This window comes from Bufo gargarizans, chromosome 4 (genome assembly GCF_014858855.1).
Source record: "Bufo gargarizans isolate SCDJY-AF-19 chromosome 4, ASM1485885v1, whole genome shotgun sequence".
Taxonomy (NCBI): Eukaryota; Metazoa; Chordata; class Amphibia; order Anura; family Bufonidae; genus Bufo; species Bufo gargarizans.
Window position 1 is genome coordinate 197,227,302 of NC_058083.1, and position 12,802 is coordinate 197,240,103.

General features: G+C 45.4%; 1 long non-coding RNA gene across 1 annotated transcript in view; it reads left to right on the forward strand.

Annotated features, from left to right (window-relative positions):
- LOC122936314 overlaps window positions 1-12,802 on the forward strand; it is a 62,564-nt gene that overhangs the window by 45,714 nt on the left and 4,048 nt on the right. Inside the window, exon 2 of the long non-coding RNA XR_006388909.1 lies at window positions 11,660-11,792. This is a non-coding gene — a long non-coding RNA (uncharacterized LOC122936314). The remainder of the gene's footprint in view (window positions 1-11,659; window positions 11,793-12,802) is intronic.

Here is a 12,802-nt window from a genome sequence, read left to right on the forward strand (position 1 = left end):
AGCGTCAAAGCTTCTTTACTGTAAGAACTGTGAAGCTGTGGAATAGACTTCCTCAGGATGTGGTCATCACAGCAGGAACAGTGGACAGTTTAAAAAAAGGTTTAGATGAATTCTTAAAAGTAAACAACATTAATGCTTATGGAAACGTGTAGAAATCTGAGTCTCAATTTCTTCTGGTATTCGTAACCCCACCTATCCCTTGGTTGAACTTGACGGATTTATGTATTTTTTCAACCGTATTAACTATGTAACTAAGGATGGACGATGGCCCAGATAGGCAGCGGCCAACTGACTACATAGGATGTCTCTATAGTAGTTCAGTTTGTCCTCCCTTTCAGCGGCTGTAAAAAAGGCCCCCATTTTGGACCAGTAGCGAGAGTCCAACAAGGTGGAGAGCCAGAAGTCATCCCTCTGCCAAATGGTAACAGTTCGGCTGTCACTGCGCAAGCAGGTGAGCATGCATCGGGCCATTTGTGCAAGTGACTCGGAGGGACTCCCTGCCTCCATCTCCACTGCATATTGCCACGGTGTGTCTAGGTCCTCCGCCTTGTCTTCCTCATCCCCCTGTAGCTCCTTTTGCTGCTCCTGCTCCTCCTCTCACCTGTGAAGAAAAAACACCCATTTTGCTACACATTGCTTGTGCTCCAATGTCCTCCTCCTCCTGCTCCTCCAGTTCAGCCCCCACAGGGCTCATGTGGCCATGAGATGTAGGCACCATGTCTCCAGTACCCTTACCAGACAGATTTACCAGCATCTGTTACAGGACATGAAGCAGTGGAATGACATTGTTCATTCCCTAGTACTGGCGACTGACAAACAACGTGGCCTCCTCAAAGGGCCTGAGCAAACGACAGGTGTCACGCATGAGCTGCCACTGGCAGACATTGAAGTTACACAGGGGAGTACTCCTTTCTGCTTGGATCATCAATAAATCGTTTATGGCCTTTCTCTGTTTGTACAGTCGGTCCAACATATGGAGGGTGGAATTCCAACGGGTGGAAACGTCACATATCAGCCTATGTTGTGGGATGCCATTCTGTCGCTGCAGCTCAAGGAGGATGTGCTTTGTGGTGTACAAGTGGCTGAAGTGCATGCAAAATTTACTGGCTATTTTTAGGATGTCTTGCAGATGGGTGGAAGACTTCAGGAACCGCTTGACAACCAGATTTAACACGTGTGCCATGCAGGGAGCATGGATCAGCCCTCCTTGATGCAGCGCCGTCACCATGGTTCCGATTTTCAGTTGTCGAGGAGAAAGCCAGGATTCAATTTCTTGATGAAGGACACAGGGCAGTTCCTCCCCTGTGTGACTCAGTTCGCCCAGGCAAACGAGTGTCACAGTGCGGTGTAGGAGGAAACTCCAACACCGATAGGGAAGCGGGAACAGAAACTAGGCCTGGACATTGGGGACAGGGAGCAGGTCACCTCCTAATGCCACCCTCATCCTAGCCCTGACTCATATCCATATGAGCAGACCTAGATGGTAGGACTGCTCATACACCATAACCTCGGACCCTGAGTCGCCCTGATGATCCCTGGAAATAATTTCAGGAACTAGAGATGACCTGTCCCTCCAAGATACGGATGAGCAGGAATCTCCCATCGGCCTAGATGCAAGGAAAGGGGAAGAAAGTGAAAAGCAACTGGATCAGCAGGTAAGAACCCAGAACAACTAGCATTTACCTGCCGCAGCCACAGGAAGGAAAACCAACACTGCTTGGACCCCCATGCAGACAAGGGTGCATGGCGGCCCCAGGCAGAGCTGCTTACTGACTTGTTGTTCCCCCTCCAGGGAACCCAGGAGCCCTCTCACCGAAGGCACAGACAGACAGTGGAGTGTCTAGCATCCATGCAGGACTGTACACACCAAAACAGACCAGACATAGAACAACAACTAGACATACAACACAAACCCTGAACATAAACCACACCATACATAGAAACGGGTAAGGTAGGAAGACATGGTAACAACGGAATGACATTGATGTCTCACTAGGTGGCCCTCAATAACTGGGCAGATGAAATACCCAGGACAGGAGCATAGCTCCAACACCAACAGAGGCTGGAGGACAACTAAACTCCAGGCTACCAACCAAAGGCAATTTAAGCACACGCAACCATGTAGATAACCCCACAAGCACCAGACAGGGAAGGGAAACAAACCTTAAAGGAGATGTGAACACACATGCTGCCTAAACTACACGTCGCCCCAGGCAACCAGCATGCATGCCAAACAACACAGAGACCGAGACACAACCATGACAACAAGGTGCAGAACAGCGTGACACTGACATGCCCTGCACATGTGGTATGCTGGAGGGATTCTGCAAATTGTCCCTGCAGTGGAGTCTGAGGACACGGTGGGGGATGAGGAGGCAAAGACAGACATTATCGCAGGACCAATGGCATGAGAACGTGGAGGCGGAAATGGCATCACCTGGCCAAGTTGCTGGTGTGGCTTTGCAGGAACCACATTCACCCAGTGGGCCGTAAAGGACATGTATTGTCCCTGACCGTAGTTACAGCTTCACACGTCAGCGCTGCTGTGCACTTTGGCAGACACCAACAGGCTCAAGGACTGGCCCACCTTCTTTTCTACACGTGTGTGCAGGGATTGTACTGCCTTTTTGGCAAATAAATGTCGGCTTGGGACTCTCCACCTCGGCTTGGCATAAGCCATCAGTTCTCTAAAACGTGCAGAGTCCACCACTTAGAAAGGGAGGAACTGCAGCACCAGCAACTTGGCCAGGAGCACGTTCAGGTGCACACATACTGTTGTCTCTTGGCAATTGCTTCGGTGATCGATTCCTGGCGGAATGAGTGACGAGGAGTAGGAGGACGAGGAGCAGGAGCATCAGAACTGGTAAATGATGGGAAGTACAGACAGCTCCCTTTGGCTGAGGTGGTGCAGCCTTGACTGCCTGAAATTGGCTGCGTGCAACTGGGTGATGCAGCGGTTTCTGCGGCAGGCTGGACCACCACATCGGAGCCATGGTTCTCCCAGGCCATTTTATGGTGACGCTGCATATGTTGACGCAGGGCTGTGGTGCCAACATTAGCATCCTGGTTACGCTTCACCTTCTGCCCACAGATTCTACATATGACCATGTTCACCTCCTCTAGCGGCTTAGCAAGAAACTGCCACACTGCCGAGTAGGTGATTTTACCCCCAACACTATGCACTGACTGACTGCTACCACAGCTGCCTCCGTGAACCTGTGCATTGCTACTTCCCAGGCAGGTAGGCTCCTGCAAAGCATGTGGTCTACCCCAGGCACGTTTGGCTACCAACCTCCCACTGCTGCCACCCTGCTGACTTCCAGCCACACTAGCTACTTGCTAGCTCCGCCACTGCCTCACAGGCAAGCTGCCTCGCTCTTCTCCCGATGTTGAAGCCCCTTTGTCACCCGGCTCCCAAGTGCGATCAGCTACATCATCATCATCGAGTAATGTCTGCACGACACTGATGTCCTCCTCAAAGTCTCTGGGTCAGGAGCCTCACCGCTAGCAACACCAGCTCCCACACCACTCTCCTCATCACTGCTTGCCTGCCTAGTGGAGGAAGCGGCGGATGTCTCCTCCACATCTTGGCTTGCCAGTAGCTGCTGACTGTCTTCTAGTAGCTCGTCCTCACTGTCTAGTGGAGCTGAGCCCACAGCATTCAATACTTCTCTAGCTGAGGGAACAGAAAAGGACAGAGGCAGATTGAGTATAGGTGAGGGCACAGGGCCTGCTCCCGGGCCATGCCAACTAAGGGTTGTGTCTGACGAACCCACCGACTCTTGGCTGGGGGTGTCTGATGTCACTTATGATGAAGTCAAAAATCGAGTCAGCCATTCAAGAACCACTGTGTTGCTGGGCAAGACACAACCGCTAGCTGAAACTGGGAGCTCAGGCCTCTCAAAGTGACCCTTGCTGCTACGCCCCCTTACTCTGCTGCGACCTGTGCAAGAAACATTTAGGCCTATGCCCCTCCGCTGTGCAGATCCTGTCACTTCTCTATCTGACATACTGTTAGATCAAATAAATAAATAAACAGAAAATTAAAACACCCCAAAAAAGTCTGTAATTTTCTCATTTCACCACACAACGGCTAATAAGCCCTTTTTCCCCACTAATACACACAAAAAAGGGCTGTAGAACATATCTGCACCATTGAATTTTATTTTGCCACTATTACACAGCAAAAAGGTCTTTAGAACATATTAATGCACCACTGAACGGCAAATATATTTTACTTTTGCCACTAAAACAAGACAAAAAGGGCTTTAGAACATATAACTGCACCGCTGAACAGCAAATATATTTTTATTTTGCCACTAATACATGACAAAAAGGGCTTTAGAACATATAATTTCACCGTTGAACGGCAAATATATTTTACTTTTGCCAATAATACACAACAAAAAGGGCTTTAGAACATATAACTGCACCGCTGAATAGCAAATATATTTTTATTTTGCAACTAATATACGACAAAAAGCGCCTTAGAACATATAAATGCACCGTTGAACGGCAAATATATTTTACTTTTGGCAATAATACACGACAAAAAGGGCTTTAGAACATTTAACTGCACCGCTGAACGGCAAGTATATTTTACTTTTTCCACTAATGCACGACAAAAAGGGCTGTCATTTTCGCACTTAACCACACAATGGCTAATAAGCCCTTTTCCCCCCACTAATACAAGCCAAAAAATGCTTTAGAACTGCACCACATAAGCGCAAATAAGACATAGAAATATTTCCTTGTAATAAACTCCGTTAATGGCTGTATCAAACAGCACTTGCACCCCAATAACAAGAACGGTTTGCCGAAATTACAGAGCTGTATAATGGCAATTTGGATCCGCAGTCAGTGCAGCAAGGTGTAATAGGATTGTTCCTATTACCCAGGCTGTAACCTCCCCTACTGAACCCTGTCCAACATAAATGCTATGGAATGATTCCTCCCTAATTTTTCCCTACACCTTGAATAATCTTTCCCTGCACTTGTAAATTGCTTTTTTAGCACAATGAAGTCTTTCCTAGCACTGTCCCTAGTGCCCGCTGATGTCTCTCCCTGCACTAAGTACACTGGAAAATCCAAGATGGCTGAGGCTATTTAATAAGAGCTGTGACATCACAGGGCTGGCTGACTGGCTGCATGCATGGCATTATGGGTGATCCTGCCTTCCCAGAGTTCCTTGCTTTATGTCCTCACACGTGCAGCAGCCATTTTAGGAAAAAATGTGATTCTTTACCTCAAAGCATGAGGAAATTCAGATTAGGTGCGAATAGAATTTTTCCTGAAATTCGGATCGAATTCCACTTCGTCAACTTTGATTCGCTCATCTCTAAGAACCAAACAGCTTCATAATGAGCCCATCATGCACAGTAGGAAAATATCTCATTGAAAAGCCATTAAACATGTAATCTGAGTACATTTTAGGTCAAACAGCACAGCCCTTTGTTTAAGAAATCTGTTAGTTAAGAGGGAAAGGTTGTTAGTATCTAGACTAACAAATGTGTTTTGTGTGAGAGTCAGTGATATCCCGAAGGTGATACAAGGCTTAGTGAAAATCGATATTTATGGAAGTGGCCCAGCGGCAATATAAGGCTCAGGGAGAGATCAATATTTATGAAGTTGCTATGAACTGTTAGATCCACTGTAAAATATGATAACTGCTATCGTTACTTCCGAAGAAAAATATTAGATATTGTTTTTGACTGTGAAAGAAATGTACAAAATCCCAGTTAAAACATTGGCAGAAGACAATCATGTGCTTAGGTGTGGCTGATAAATGCTTTGTGGAAGCTGAAACCTCACATAGAGCTTACCTTAGGACACAGTGTCGTGTACTGGGATTAGGCAAAATTTCAAGACTTCAAAATTTGCCATGGTTAACTCTCATCCACAATGCCATTTAAAGGGGTATTATCATCTTAATGATTACTGTTAAATCTGTTAATGATTTAACAGTGATCATTTTTCTAAATATATTTCATCAACAAATCACCACCCCTTAGAAAAAAATAAACCTATACTTACCTGACTGTTGTCTTCTGTCTCCCCTGGTTACGGCCACCGCTCTTCTCAGGAATCGCGGTGGCCGCGCGTGCGCAGACGTCTTCTTTTCTTCTCCCAGCCGGCCGCGCGCTGTACTGTATAATGGCAATTATACAGTACATTTATTCCTGGCAAGTATACTATACTGGCCAGGAAGAAGTCACCAGGGCGCATGCGCGGACTCGGCGTGCGCGTTCAGTACAGCGCGCGGCCCGGCCGGGAGAAGACATCAATCAAGATGGAGCCTGCCCCCTGCCGAGTGCCGAAACCAGGAAGTGGACGGTGCGCCGGGAGTATAACCTGCGTGTTGAGAAAACCCCTTTAAAGAGGACCTGTCACCTCTCCCGACTTATCAATGAACTGCCAGAAGGTACAACCAGGGATTTCCAGTTGGGGATGTGTCTCTGAAAAAATCCAATCAGTGCTGCCAGGATTAGACTGTGCAGGGGCACACCCCTAACTGGTAAAACCCAGTTGGGCATGCTGGCAACTTGTTCATAGATTTTGTAAAAGGGATAACAGAGGAATTGCACAACACAGAGTCTTATGAAAATATGCTGCAGAATTGTTATTCTGTGCTTGATGCAAGAAGTCACTAAGCAGACATGTCAAGAGAGGTGACAAGTCCTCTTTAAGGCCCCTTTCACACGAGCGAGAATTCCGCGGGGGTGCAATTTGTGACGTGAACGCATTGCACCCGCACTGAATCCGGATTCATTTCAATGGGGCTGTGTACATGAGCAATGTTTTTTACGCATCACTTGTACGTTGCGTGAAAATCGCAGCATGTTCTTTTGCACGCAATGCAGGCCCCATAGAAGTGAATAAGGCTGCGGGAAAATCGCATAGACGATAATGGCTGCGCGATCAAGTGGATGAGGTGAGTAATTTTTTAATTATTTTTTAACCCTTCAAGGGCTTATGTCACCGCACTAAAGTCTTATTTTTTGGCTTCTTATAATCCTTATACTGCGATATATTAATATAATGCTATTACTCATTTTGGTTCAGTAGTTAATAAAAAAAATATGCAAATTACCTGTCTACCAGCAAGTAGGGCGGCTACTTGCTGGTAGCAGCCGCATCCTCCTTTCATAAAGACGCCCCCTCCTCTTGTTGATTGACAGGGCCAGCGAACGCGCTCGTCTTCTGGCTGGCCCTGTCTGCGTTCAAAATCTGGCGCCTGCGCCGTACCTGTCTTCAGTCGGCGCAGGCGCACTGAGGAGGACGCTCGCTCGGCCGCTCCATCCTCAGTGCGCCTGCGCCGGGTGTAGATGTGACGTCATCGGTGCAGCTGCATTGAGGATGCGGCTGTTACCAGCAAGTAGCCGTCCGACTTGCTGGTAGACAGGTAATTGACATATTATAAAAGTCTGTTTTTTGAATTAACTACTGAACCAAAATGAGTAATAGCATTATATATTAATATATCGCAGTATAAGGATTATAAGAAGCCCAAAAAAATATATATGACTTTAGTGGGGTGACAGAAGCCCTTTAAGGGACATTTTACTTAGCATTCTGTATTCAAAAATTCTATTATTTTCCATTATAACCATGTTATAATGGAAAATAATAAAAATCTACAGAACACCGAACCTAAACCCGAACTTCAGTGAAGAAGTCTGGGTTCGGGTCTGGGTACCAACATTCAGATTTTTATTACACGCATGCAAAACGCATTAAAACGCGGAGAAAACTGAACAACACAACGCAATTGCAGACAAATTGCGTAAGAGCTTGCGTGGGTTTCCCTGAACCCACCCACAACGCATCCCGACTGAGTCCGGCACGCTTGTCTGCAAGGGGTCTAAGACGGACTATATAATTGGGGTTACATTATTGCACACGTCAATTCTTTTTAGGCTACTTTTTACTGTCACAGAGGAAATGTGTGTCTAGTACTATTTATTTCTGTTTTCTGAAGCAAAACTAAACTAGTGTATTGCTCAGTGGTAATGTCAGTGACATGACATATTAATTTAATAAAATTTTTAACGCAATTAATAAACATTTTTTTTCACCACCAGTTAACATATACTGTTGTGCTGTCCAGGTTATGGCTTTCAACTAGTGTTGAGCGCGAATATTCGAATATCGAATTTTTTTCGCGAATATCGGCACTTCGCTAATTCGCGAATATTTCGAATATAGTGATATAAATTCGATATTTTGAATATTTGTTTTTTTTTTTTATTGTTATATTTTTTTCTTTCCCACTTCCCTAAAGTTGTTCTTACCTGTCCTTTGGATTCCTGGCTTCCTGGCTGCTCCAGTCAGTGCCTGTTGCCGCTTCTGCCGACTTCCATGCTCATGGAGCGTCCCCATCACCATGGGAACATCTCCATATACTAGAATGTACTGTCGGATTTGAGAATTACGTTGAAATCGCAATTCGTTTTTTTCAAGTTATAATAATCGAATTTCGATTTTAACTTAGCACTGCTATATGCCATATTAGTTAGCCTAATATGGCATATAGCAGTGCTAAGTTAAAATCGAAATTCGATTATTATAACTTAAAAAAATCGAATTGCGATATCAATAGGAGAGTAGCCTTTAAGTTAAAATCGAAATTCGATTATTTAAATCGGATATTAATCGCGATAACAAGAATAATGACAAATATTCGATTTCGACGAATATAAAACGAATATTCTATCGAATATTCGCGAATTTCGTCGAAATCGAATATGGCACCTGCCGCTCATCACTACTTTCAACTAGAATTTATTATTGTATTCTGTGTTTTTTGTTATCCACTATACTTAGTGTACTTTGCTACCATCTAGTCACTATTGTTATATTTGGTTTTATGAAGTTATCTATGGTTGAAATTCATTATGTCATTCATATTATAACTCCTCCTGCTCTGTGAGCATATATTCTGTGCTCTGCCGTCCTTTTCCTGCCAGACATGCATCACAGAGAGGATTTTCCTTTGACCCCTATAATCATTTCTCAAGGTACATACAAGAAATTACCTAAAGGCATATCCATTGCATTTCCCTCACTGGAGTCATACATGAAACTGATGTCACTAGGGGACTGAGTAAAGTGAGTTCACTATTATTACATTTACAAGAGATTGGCACTCGCACTCACACTCATATCACCAGGGCCGCCATCAGGGGGGTAAAGCCGATACCCCAGTAAGGGGCCCGGACCCCGGAGGGGGCCCAGCCGGTCCCGAGCCATATATTTTTTTCTTTTGTGTCAGTGTGTTAACTTTAAAATCAGCGCTCATCTTTTTACTATCTTACACTGACTCCGGTAACAGGCAGTGCAGGCGGCGCTCACTCGTCACGCGCCTTCTCCTCCCACTAGGCGGCGCAGGCGAGTGACGTCAGTGAGTGAGCGCTGCCGCCTGCACTGGCTGTTACTGGAGGGAGCTGAATGTAAGGTAGTAAAGAGATGAGCGCTGATCTAAAGTTACTGTCTGCAGGATACCAATTACAGTTTATAAATGTATACTACTGTGAGCGGCGGGGAGGGGGATCTATGGATGACGGCACTGTTATAGGGAGGGGGATCTGTGGATGACACTGTTATGGGGCGGGGTCTGTGGATGACACTTATGGGGGGATCTGTGGATGACATTGTTATGGAGGGGGATCTGTGCACTGTTATGGGGAGGGGATCTGTGGATGACACTTATGGAGGAGATCTGTGGATGACACTTATGGAGGGGATCTGTGGATGACACTGTTATGGAGGGGGATCTGTGGATTACACTTTTATGAAGGGGGATCTGTGGATGACACATAGCATCCACAGATCCCCCTATAACAGTGCCATCCACAGATCCCCCCATAACAGTGCCATCCACAGATCCCTTCCATAACAGTGCCATCCACAGATCCCCTCCATAAGTGTCATCCACAGATCCCCCCATAAGTGTCATCCACAGATCCCCCCATAAGTGTCATCCACAGATCCCCCCATAAGTGTCATCCACAGACTCCCCCCATAAGTGTCATCCACAGACTCCCCCCATAAGTGTCATCCACAGATCCCCCCCATAAGTGTCATCCACAGATCCCCCCATAAGTGTCGTACACAGATCTCTCCCATAAGTATCATCCACAGATCTCCCCCATAATAGTGCCATCCACAGATCCCCCCCCATAATAGTGTCATCCACAGATCCTCCATAATAGTGTCATCCACAGAACACTGTTATGGAGGGGGATCTGTGGATGCCATTGTCGTGGGGTGGATCTGTGGATGACACATATAGCATAAGATTCTATATACGGTATGTATCATCCATAGATCCCCCATAACAGTGGCATCCACAGATCCCCCTCCATAATGGTGCCATCCACAGATCCCCCTCCATAACTGTGCCATCCACAGATCCCCCTCCATAATGGTGCCATCCACAGATCCCCTTCATAACAGTGCCATCCACAGATCCCCCTTCATAACAGTGCCATCCACAGATCCTCCATAACAGTGTGTCATCCACAGATCCCCCATACAGTGTCATCCACAGACTCCCCCCATAACAGTGACTTGAGCAGACCTGCTGATAAACACACCTAGGCCAGCACCAGTCAAGGTAAAAACTTACAGTTGTCAATAATGTAATGTAGTGTAGGGGGTCATGTAATGTTTTGAGGCCAAAATGGCACAGATGACCACCAAGAATATCTCAAATTAGCTGGTCAAGTAAAATGTTGCATGAAACAATCATTAAATAGGTGGCCGACAAAAAGGGCGAGTTAAAGGGTGTGGTCAATGGGCTGAGTCAAGGGGGGCGGCAAATTTAGCTTTCATCTGGGGGGGGGGGGGTTGGGGGGCCCAGGCCTTGAGCTGTGTAAGGGGCCTCAAAATTTCTGATGGCAGCCCTGCATATCACATACATGTATATCAGTGGTAGAATAACAGTATCCACATTTTATGAACTACCGTAGATTAGAGGTACTACAGAATGAGATAACATGGAGTGAGATACAATTCCTACCCATGTGCTAATATGAAGCCAGGGGGTATGATATATATATATATATATATATATATATTTCTTGTAGCCAATTGCTTTATCTACATGTGATGAAAATAAAGTGATTGGGTTTTACAAAATACCAAGCTCTCTAGTGACTAGTCCAGAATAGCGCTGGCCTACTGTATAAAGTCCATTTATTTCTAGACTATTCTATCATTAGCTGGTTTGCAGAAGCGGGTATGACATTAGGAGTCGACAAAAATGTGACAGGGTACAGTTACCCATTTGTTATCTACAGTAAATACCACTGCACACATTCTGCCATTGTTGCCCATGCTTGTTAAAAAGAAAGATATTATAGAATCATGGTGGCACAGTATTTTCTGTGATGTGCATGTTTTTAGTATTATTATGTTTTGTTATTTTTGGTTCATTTTCTTCATCCTATGATGGATTTATGTCAGTCCTAGGCTTATTAACTGTTCATATTTGCACTATATCAGAAGAAAGCTTGTTTCATAGTACTACTCTACTCTAGGTAAATGGAGCCATAGTCAACCCTAATGGCCTGTGAACGGTCTTTAAATATCCATATTCTGTGTTAACGAGAGGCCAATGATAACTGGTTTTCTAATACAGTGTTTTCTTTATTTACAGACCTCTGCATATGATCTGTCATGTTCTCAGCTGCCATTTAACAGGCCTTCAGGAGAACAGCAGGATTGTATTTTATTACACATATCGGAAAATAAATCCTGATGTGAACTGTTGTGGAAGATTCAAAATAGAAGTGAGTGGATTTGTCTCTTACCAAAATAACATAGCATTTTGTCCTAAATCACTATATACTCATAATTATTGCTTAATTAGTCAGTAAATATGTTCCCTATTCTCGGTACCATGTTTACCATGGGCACATACCACTTATAGTATAACAATTTTTCTGAGTACTCTCATGCAAAGTGCTTGCTAGAGACCTTTGGCCTGAATTCCTCAATGAAAGCACTACTGAAGTACCAACCACAGAGAAAAACGTCCCTTTTACATGGGCCGATGATTGACCAGATGAGTGTTCATAAGAATGAGCTGAATGGTTCTTTCATGCCAGCAATATATGCTCTTTGGTTGACTACACATCTCCCCAGGGCCGGACTGGGGATAAAAACCAGCCCTGGAAAAAGTTGCACACCGGCCCCACAGCGTTGCGTCATTATTTACTTTATAAAAGGGGAAAGCATTCATTTTAAAACACGTGTGTAAACACGAATATGAACTTTGCGCCACAATAGCTCTTTTGTAGAACCCCATTGTTCATATTACCATTTTACTGGCTAGGGCAGCGCTAAATCCCAGCCATCAGTGCCGTTGACGTCACCGGGGTTCCTGGCAGCCCCATGGAGAGCCCCGGGACGTCACCAGATCTTCAAAAAATGCCTTTGCCCTGCGCGATTTAGCGCAGGGCAAAGGAGAGCATCGGAGCATGAACTGCTCCGATGCTCAAGTCAGAAGGCCTGCCTGGGTGAAAATGGAGGGATGTCCGAGTTCAGCTCTGAACCCGAACAACCCCTTTAATTTATACTCAGATATAGTCCTCCTGTAAGTACCTGGCCTTCCCCCTCTGTCCTCCTCTTCCTCACCCCCTTCCCCTTCTGTCCCCCTTGAATGTATGTCAGCAGCAGCACCAGGAGAAGGACTGGAGCTGCAGGCTGCACAGGGACAAGTGAGTGACTGGCAACCCCTTCCTGCTGTCACAGAGTTGCTGGGTTCTCCTGGAAAAGTTGTTGAAGTGCAGCTGCCTGG